Genomic DNA, 9,444 nt, shown 5'->3' on the forward strand with positions numbered 1-9,444 from the left:
TGAGTAAACATATAATTTGTGGCAATTACTACATATAGGTGGGGGTAGGGGGTTATAGAAACAATTCATGTACAATATTAAAGTTTTTAAGATGGTATCAAAGCAAATGAGGTTATTATATATTTAAGATTTTAAAGTTAAGCCCCATAGGTGATATCATCAACATGGTCATGGAAAACAGCCCCTGAAAAAGCCTCCTTAGAGATTTAGTGAATAAAAGAACAAATTTCACTTACTTAGCCATTTGGAAGATTGTAGAGATTGGAGAATGACTCCAAAAATGCTGAAACAATGGAGCAGATAAATCTCTGGTATGGGAATTCTGCCCCATACCACCAGGTGGTTCTTGTTTCCCTTTCCCTTCACGTTCCTCTGGCCTGGGATTCACACAGAGGCAGCATAGCCCAGGTCCCTCCCACCATGGACAGACTGTAGACACATTCACAGCAGCAATCTTGAACTCCATGTATATCCAGTCACAGGGACTTAAATCCACAGAGACCCAGGGTTGAACACAGCCACAGAAGAGTGTTGCATACAAAAGGATTCCAAGTGGAGGGGTAGAGAAAGAGAGAGACCATAATAGAAAGACTGGTAGGAACTGTTGTGACCTCACTCAATCCAGTTTCTGTTGACTGGATCATCTATAGGCAAAAATATCTTGATGAATGAAAATGAAAACACAATATAACAAAACTTATAGGATATTGCAATGGCAGTGCTGAGAGGGAAATTTCTAGCCTTAATCCTTACATTCAAAAGGAAGAGAGACCTAAAAACAAGGGCCTAACTGTACACCTGGAGAAATTAGAAAAAGAATAGCAAACTCACCCCAAAGCAAGCAGGAGGAAATAAATAAAATATGTTAGAGTATAAACAAATTGAGAATAAAAAAATAGAGAATTAAAACTAAAAGTTGTTTCTTTGAAAACAGTAAAATTGAGAAACCCTTAGCTAGACTTACAAAAAAAAGAGAGAATATGCAAATAAAATAAAAAATGAAAAGGGGAACATTTCCACAGACCACACAGAAATAAAAAGATAAGATACTATGAGAACTATGCCAAGAAATTAGACAGCCTAGATGAAATGGACAAATTCCTAGAAACATGAACAATCTTCACTGACTCTATGAGAAATGGAAGATCTCAACAAACCAATTACAAGTAAAATCATTCAAATTAATCAAGGATATAAATGACTTGTACTCAGAAATCTACAAGAAATTGAACAAACCTAAATAAATAGAAAAATATTCCATGTTTGTGTATTGGAAGATTGAATATTGTTAAGATATCTATTCTACCCAAACTTATCTAGATTCAATGCAATCCCAATCAAAATTCCAACAGCCACTTTTGCAGAAGGGAAGAGACAATTATGAAATTTATTTGGAAGTATAAAGGGCCCTGAATAACCAAAAACATCCTGAAAAAGAAAAATGAAGTAGGAGGACTCTCTCACTTTCTGTGTTTGAATCATGTTACAAAGATACAGTGGTTAAAACAGCAAGGTGCTAGGGAAATCCAGTGGCTGCAGCAAACCCTTGGGACCTGTTGTCTGCCCTAAGGACAGCTGGGCTACTGCTGGACCACTTCCTACTTCAGGTCTGGTCACTCAGGAGATGTTAAATGTATCTAAGAAGTCAGTTTCTTGCTTTGTGAACTTCTCAAGTTCACACACATTCAGGCTGAAATCTACCAGAAAAACTTGGCATTTGAACTCCTAAACTAGAAAAAGATAGAGCAAATGTTGTTCCATCCTTTCTTTTTAGATCAGAAGTGTCATTTCCTGCAAAGTATGAACAATCATTTGGAAGCAGTGCTAAAGGAGAAGGGGTCCCTCAGGCAGAGAATAATGAAACCCATGTGCCAGGAAAACTTGCCTATTCAAGCTGTTTATCACAGATACATGGTATATTTCCTAGAGTTGGCAGTGACTTTCATTGAGAAATTAAAAAACCACCTCGAAACAATTAGAAATATCCCTCATTTAGATACAAATCTAATGACCATGCTAGAAGAATTAAGCACTTCCTATTCCTGTGTGACTCCACCGGGAAAGACTCGGGAAGCTTGTGCTTGATTTCCCCAGCCTTTGCCCATGTGCCTTTTCCCCTTGTTGATTTTGTTTTGTATCTTTTCACTATAATAACCACAGGCATGAGTATTAATATATTCTGAGTCCCATGAGTCCTCCTAACATATTAGAACCTAGAGGTGGTCTTGGAGACCTCAGGTACACTAAGCAATTCCTGCGGGTGTTCACTTGCAGCCTTAGGATTAGGCAGAGAAGAAAGGTAGAACAAAGAAAAGAAAAAGGCACATTATAAAATTTCAGAGGTTGACCTTACAAAATGGTCATTTTACTAGGGAGTGGTATACTGATACTTACAACAGCCTTAGGACAGACTCATTTGTATTACTATTCCAACTACCCTGGCTTATTTTATTTTCAGGCTTGGGGTTCTGTTTTGTTTAAAATGTGTGATCAGTATTTTTATGCTATTGCATTCTCTGTATCACAGGGATTCGCTCATGCTTATTTACTGCACTCCATAACACAAGAAGACCTAGAACACAGTACAGTGAGCAGTTGTCTATAAGGAAATAAGATTATCATTTTTCAAATTTCTGGTAAAACAACCAGAGATCTTGTTTTGAAACCCCCTTTTCTGATTTTGCAAATGGGATATAGATTAGATGGAAAAAGTTGTATATTAGGAAAGAGAAGGTAGTTTCTAAATTATGTACTTTTGGGAGGACTCACTGGGTAGAACTGTTACATAACTATTCCTAACTTCAGTGGAGTCAAGGAAATGTTGTGTATCTGTGTTCCCAGGGAAAAAAAAGGTAACAGGTTTGATATCAGTTAGCAGTCTCTTTCACAAAGTTATATGCAAAAGGCCAATTCTGGTTAATTAGTAATAGTCATTACTGTTGTCACTTTAAGTCTTCAGTGACCTTGGAAGTGCCCTACTTTTATAACAATATGTGTGATTCAAATGCATTAACCTTTGTGGAGCTACTCAATGTTGAAACAAAGAGAATATTTCAATATAGAAAAATGTAAAATAGAACATGAACTAAATAGACAGGTACATGGCATCTCTCCAAAGTAAAATGCCTTTATTTGGCTAAGCTAATGGATAAGTCACCTTCAACCAGAAAGAATCCCAAAGCACAAGAGTGTGCTACATAAAAATGTTTGCCCCTTTTCTTATACAATTTCCCCTTTGCATTTCAAATGCTACCAACTGATACCATTAAAACTTGAAGAGGTAAAGGAAGAAAATAATTTCATTTAGCATTTTATTATCTTTGAACTAAAGGCCATTTTGTTCAATAAGTAGACTATAAATAACTTTTCACCTAATTGAATAATTCCATGTTAATCAATATAGAAAAACAATATCTATACTCAAGTGCTCACTGCAGAGAAAAACGAAATTCAGACTATTTAATTGGATAAATGTTTTCTGACTCCCTGAGGATCTCTCTCCACAGAATATGTATCTACAGACAGGTAGTATATAAATACATGCAAATAACTATAAATTCTCAAAAGATTTCAATGAAATTATAAAACTCATTGCCAACACAAACAGAATCACATTTGAATGGGTGAATAACTGATGGGGGGGGCTAATCTGAGGTGCCTTCAAGAACTGAAAATAAGGTTATTATCTAAAATCTAAACTTGTAAAGCACATACTCAAAATATGGGAACAGGCATCTGTAAAAGTAAAACAAGATACTGTGAATAAGTGAAGGATGGACTAGAAGGGTAATATTTAGAACTTTAATCCCTGTGATCTGGGAATCCACTGTCATGCAGAAAATTGATTTTATGTTCTATTTGGAGAAAGTACATTCAAGATACCAATCACGGATGGAATCCTGGCTAATCCCAGATGACCAACTGGCTTCCACAAGTTAGGCTATTTTATACTTCAGTTATACCAATTATATTTTAGTTATCCCTCAGTTAACTTTTTTATTGAGGTAATACTCACATAAAATAAAATAAATTTAACCATTGTAAAGTGTATAATACAGTGGCATTCAGCACATGCAAAATATTGTGCAACCATCACCTCTACCTAGTTACCAAAGATTTTCAGCACTCAAAGGAGATCCTGTGTTCATTAAGAAGTCATTCCTCATTCCATCCCTTCCCTTCAGCCTCTAAAATCCACTATTTAATTTACTTTCTGTCTGTATTGATGTATTAATTCTGGATATTTCATAGATACGAATCATACGGCACGTGGCCTTTTATGTACAATAACATTCTCAAGGCTTATTCATATTGTAGCATGTACCAATTCCATTATTATTATTTTTAACATTTAAATCTATTCATCTACTACCAGACTCTTGGGTTGTTCCCAACTTTTGACTATTGTGAATAGTGCTGCTGTGAACATTTGTGTAAGAGTAGTTATTGAGTACCATCTTTAAATTTTTTGGGTATATATCTTGGAGTGGAGTTACTGGGTCACCATAAAGTAATTGTAACTTTAACTTTTTGAAGAATCTCCAAAATGCTTTCCACAGAGGCTGAAGCATTTTATATCCCCACTTAGCAATGTATAAGGGTCCCAAAGTCTCCATGTCCTTGTCAACAGTTGTTATTTATGTTTTTGTTTTTGGTTCTTTTACTTTAGCCCTGATAGTGGGTATGAAGTATTATCTCATTGTGGTTTAGATTCACATTTCCCTAATGACTAATGAAGTTGGGAATCTTTCCATGTGCCTGTTGGCCATTTGTATACATTCTCTGGGGAAATGTTTACTCAAATCCTTCCCCCATATTTTAACTGGGTCATTTGTCTTTTTGTTGTTAAATTGTAAGATTTTTCTTATTTTTCTTTTTTGGTATTTCTGTGCAAGGATGGACCCTTGGCATGTCCTTCTCCAATATTTGCACTGCCAATCACTACCACATAAATCTATTTCCTTTTCTTTATTTTATGAAACTATTATTTATTTATTCATCTTATTTGCCTTTCTCCCCTGTAATGTAAGATCTGGGAGAGCAAGGTAAATTGTCTTGTCTTATTCCTTGTTGTGTCTTCAGCTTCTAAGACAAGGTCTTACTGTAACTAGTGAGTTAAGCACTCAAGGTTAACATAATAGAAATAAATAAGAGAGGGATGATGGAAGGAAAAGTGAAGGAAGGAAAGAAGGCAGTAGGAAGGAAGAGAGAAGACAGATAGGAGTTCAGGATTTAATTCAGCTACTTCTAGATTTGCTGGAGTGGCCAAATGGCCTACTAACTTTCCTTTATGACACCATCAACTGCTGCAGTATAAAAGCCCACTTGAGGTTTTAAATTCAAGGGCAATTCACATGTTGAAAGACTACTGCACTGTGCAATATCAGAACCAATATATCATGCTACTGTTTTCTTTAATCTAGAGTCACATCATTCCTATTATTTTATTTTTCCTTTATTTTATTCAACATTTTTTGAGTTTATGCCAAAAGCAGTGTTTTCTAAACCTTATACATTTATCTTATTTAATTTTATTTCCTTTTCTCATTCTAAGATGCCCTGCATAAAATAAAATTAAATTCAACCAATTCCATTCATATTATTTCTATAATTTAGAAACAAATCAATTTTCTAAATATCTTTTAATATATTTAGTCATGTTTTGACATTGTGGGACCAAATAGCTTCTTTGGATAAATTTTTTCCCACATTTTTAATAATTTAAGTAAAAACATTAACAAAATATCAGCCCTATATTTTCAACAATTTTTGACCATGCTGCCTTATTCTCCATTAAGCTTTCTTAGAATTTGTTATAATTACATATTTTTATTTCAGTTTCAATGATGTCCATAACAGAGAAAATAAAGGGAAATAAATATACACCTAATAATGTGCCAGTAAGGGTGTGTTTTAACAAAATTATTGTGCAACAATTAAATGATAATTGGAATGAATATGTCAAACATAATAAATGATGTTATATCAGAGTGAAAAATACAAGACAAAAAATATGTCCACATTTTAATAAAAAGTATATAAAATGATATAAGAGTGTGATAGGCAAGTACTAAGAACAATCAGAAAAGTACAGAGTTGATGCACTAAAGTAAAGCATGAACTTTTTCTTTAATTTTAATTTTTCTAAATGTCATGGTTAATAATGTAGTAGAAAAAAGCGGATGATATTATATTACCATAAAGAATGTAAATAACTATTAAAATATTTCTATTTTATATATTTCCCTTTTCATTCATTAAACAAATCAATGAGCATTCACTCTCCCAGATTTTTGGAGAGGTATTTAATGAGATTTAAAATGAAATCCCTGACCCTCAACAGCCTATATTCCTATAGAAGAGTTAAAAGCCATGTACACAGCAAAACATGATGAATGCTGTATGTGCATTAAAAGATAAGTGGCTTAGAAAGCAAAGACAGAGGCTTCAGACTGAAGGAAGAAAGAAATGCTTCATGGGGCAGAGAGTTTTAAACTGATTTTCAGGGATTAAAATAATATTATCAAATGTGACAGTTTGAAGCTTTATGTGGATCCCAGAAAAGACCAATTTCTTGAAGCTAATCCATTCCTGTAGGTGTTGAGAACTTTGACTGGAATGGAATCAGTTGGGGGCCCCAGGGCCTTGACTGGATTGCTTCAGTGGGACATGACCCAGGGTGGGTCTTGCTCCTCTTGCTGGACTCCATTATAAACAGAGGACTAAAAGCAGAGACACACAGAGAAAAAGCTGTAGAGATGAAGGGAAGGAATCTAAGAGCTCAGAGAGGAACCCTGGAAAGAGGAAGCCACAGATGGAGCAGCCAGAAACTGAAGCTACAAGACCTGGAAGAGAAGTAGATGCCTCCATGTGCCTTGCTATATGGAAGGAGTCCAGGATCGCCAGCAGCCAACCTTGGGTGAGACATTATTCCTGACAATGCCTTTATTTGGACATTTTCAGACTCAGAACTATAAGCTTTTAACCTAACATATTCCCAGTATAAGAAGCCAACCCATTTCTGGTATACTGCTCTCAGCAGGTTTTAGCTAACTAAAATATCAGATATAGTTGGAAACTTTACAGTGAGTGAGTTCAGTTTTTGTCCTGCCTTCAAGAGCTTTTCTTATTGATTATTTACATAACCAATTAGTTAGCTTTAAAAACACTTTTTTCTACAAGAGGGACACATTTGTGAGAGTACTTAAAGAATTTCTTTCTGGCAAGAATATATCCAAAATTCACTGCTCTGATAACTTCTATCAACTTTTCTTGAAGTATATTACAGGGAATGTACTACTATATGATACACCACCAAACTATTTTGGCAAACACAACATATAATACCTCATTCTCCTGTCAGAGATTAAAGATGCCCATTGCAGGTTAAAGTTTATGAGATCTGCATAACAAAGTCAGTTACACTGAACTTAAATCAGCATTTCCAATCTTATTTCACTACAAAATCATTTGGGTTAATAAGCTTCATAACATCCCAAGTCTCACATGTGAGCAGCCATATAATGTGGTGGTTAAAATCATGGGCTCTAGGGACAGATTACTTGGACTGTGATTTCAGCTTTTCCTCTATTGTGATCTTAGGAACATCTTTTCTTCAAAGTTAAGGATGTCAATAGAATATTAAATAGATGGTGTGCATGTGTGTGTGTGTTTGAGTGAGGAATAAACAAGATGATCTCTACATAAAACATGTTGATCAATGACTGATGTATGGTAAACTGTATAAAAGTGTCACCATTATTAAAGAGCTTTCTCTAGATCCATAATGGGAAGTCTCTCAAATACAAGGAAATGTAAAGCACAATTGTATTTGACTGTATGAAAATTCAAGTAGATTATTTCACTGGTAACTCTAGCACCAGGTCAGAAGCTTGGGCTATCTCCTATAGGCAATATTTGTCAGCAAAGGACCTCAATAAGGATATCATCATGAGGTGTATGATATGTTAAGTTTGAGATACCATTAGCACAATCAAGCTGACAAGTCCATTAGACTACTTTTGTCTCTGATTTGGAAAAGGATGGGATTTATAAATAAAATTCTGCCATTTCCTCTCTTAGGCACACTCCTGCTACTCCAGTAACTTTAGGACTTAGACCTGGCCTTCCTCTTTTATCTTCCTAGGACTTTATAATGTCTTATAAATGATATTCTGTTTATGGAACTTTCATTATATGGGCTTTACCCACATGTGAGGATTCAGTAAGGTAATGTATGTTCCTTGATCTCAATGTTTATACTTCCCCCAGTCACCTACTTTTCATGATAAGCTCCTATCTGTGAAAGTAACTCACAGGGTTAGAAATTCCTCTATATGGGAATATGTCTTGGAGATGGGTATATTAGAAGAGATGCCCAGATAAATCAGATCCAATTAATAAGATAACACTTGGGATTTCCTATAGTATGTGCCTACCGACTACTAGGTGCTTAATAGATGTGACTTTGTAGTTAAGATCTTAGAATACAGGCCCTTTGCCACAATTTTTATAGCATGTAGAACCTTGCTTTTCTGTCTTTCTCAGTTAATGTGATCTGCCAGAGTAGGATTTTCCTTTTGTTAGATGGCACTAAGGGAGAGATTAGGATATAGCTTTCAAAAATGTATAGGTCTCTTCTATCATTCCCACTTTTTTTGCACATAGACCTCTGTTATATCTCATTAGACCTCAGTTTTATCATCAAAAATGAGGATAATCATACCTTGACCTATGTCCCAAACTTATTACAAAGATCGTATGGGGACAAAGAATGCAAAAGTAACTTGAAAATGCTTGATATACGTAAAATTCAATTTCTATTACTATACTTACCACTGTTTTCATTAACAATAATACCATTTACATTTTAAAGGATGTTCTAGATTACTGTATCTAGTAACACAAACAAGCTGAATAGGCTAAAGGACCAGGAAAAGCCTCTTTCAAGTTTTCTATCAATAGTTATTAAAAGTGGTAATTCAAACCTTATTCCAAATAATTTATTTAAAAATCTGGTCTTTATCCATGACCATAAAACCAATAAACAGTCCATACATTGTGTTCATTTTTATAGTCCTTTTTCACATATTTCCACAGAATTACATTTGTGATTTACACATTAAGAATTACATTGGTCACATTTAGAGACATGGCTAGGACTCAGTGATTTAGGCTCTTTGTTCACTTCCAAGATGACATTAATGTTTTGACAGAACTTTTTCCTTTGGGTTAGTTCTTCCAGTACAGCAGGGAATTTCCAGAACAACTCTTGGAAGAACAAAGAGTATTTCCCTAATTTTTCAGTTGGGTAACTCCTGACAGTCACTTAGAAGCATGAAGAAAGTCAACTTTTGGAGATCTGGAGTATAAATTGAAGCATATCATCGTCCCAAGAGATAAGAAAACTTACATGGTGTAAATAGAATCAAGTCACTGGCAATA

General features: G+C 34.8%; 1 pseudogene; it reads left to right on the plus strand.

The window, feature by feature from the left end:
* The first annotated feature begins 1,138 nt into the window (after positions 1–1,138).
* On the plus strand, positions 1,139–2,085 carry LOC131278886 (HAUS augmin-like complex subunit 2 pseudogene; annotated as a pseudogene).
* The last annotated feature ends 7,359 nt before the right edge of the window (positions 2,086–9,444 follow it).

The sequence above is a fragment of the Dasypus novemcinctus genome, chromosome 6 (genome assembly GCF_030445035.2).
Source record: "Dasypus novemcinctus isolate mDasNov1 chromosome 6, mDasNov1.1.hap2, whole genome shotgun sequence".
In the NCBI taxonomy this organism is placed as follows: Eukaryota; Metazoa; Chordata; class Mammalia; order Cingulata; family Dasypodidae; genus Dasypus; species Dasypus novemcinctus.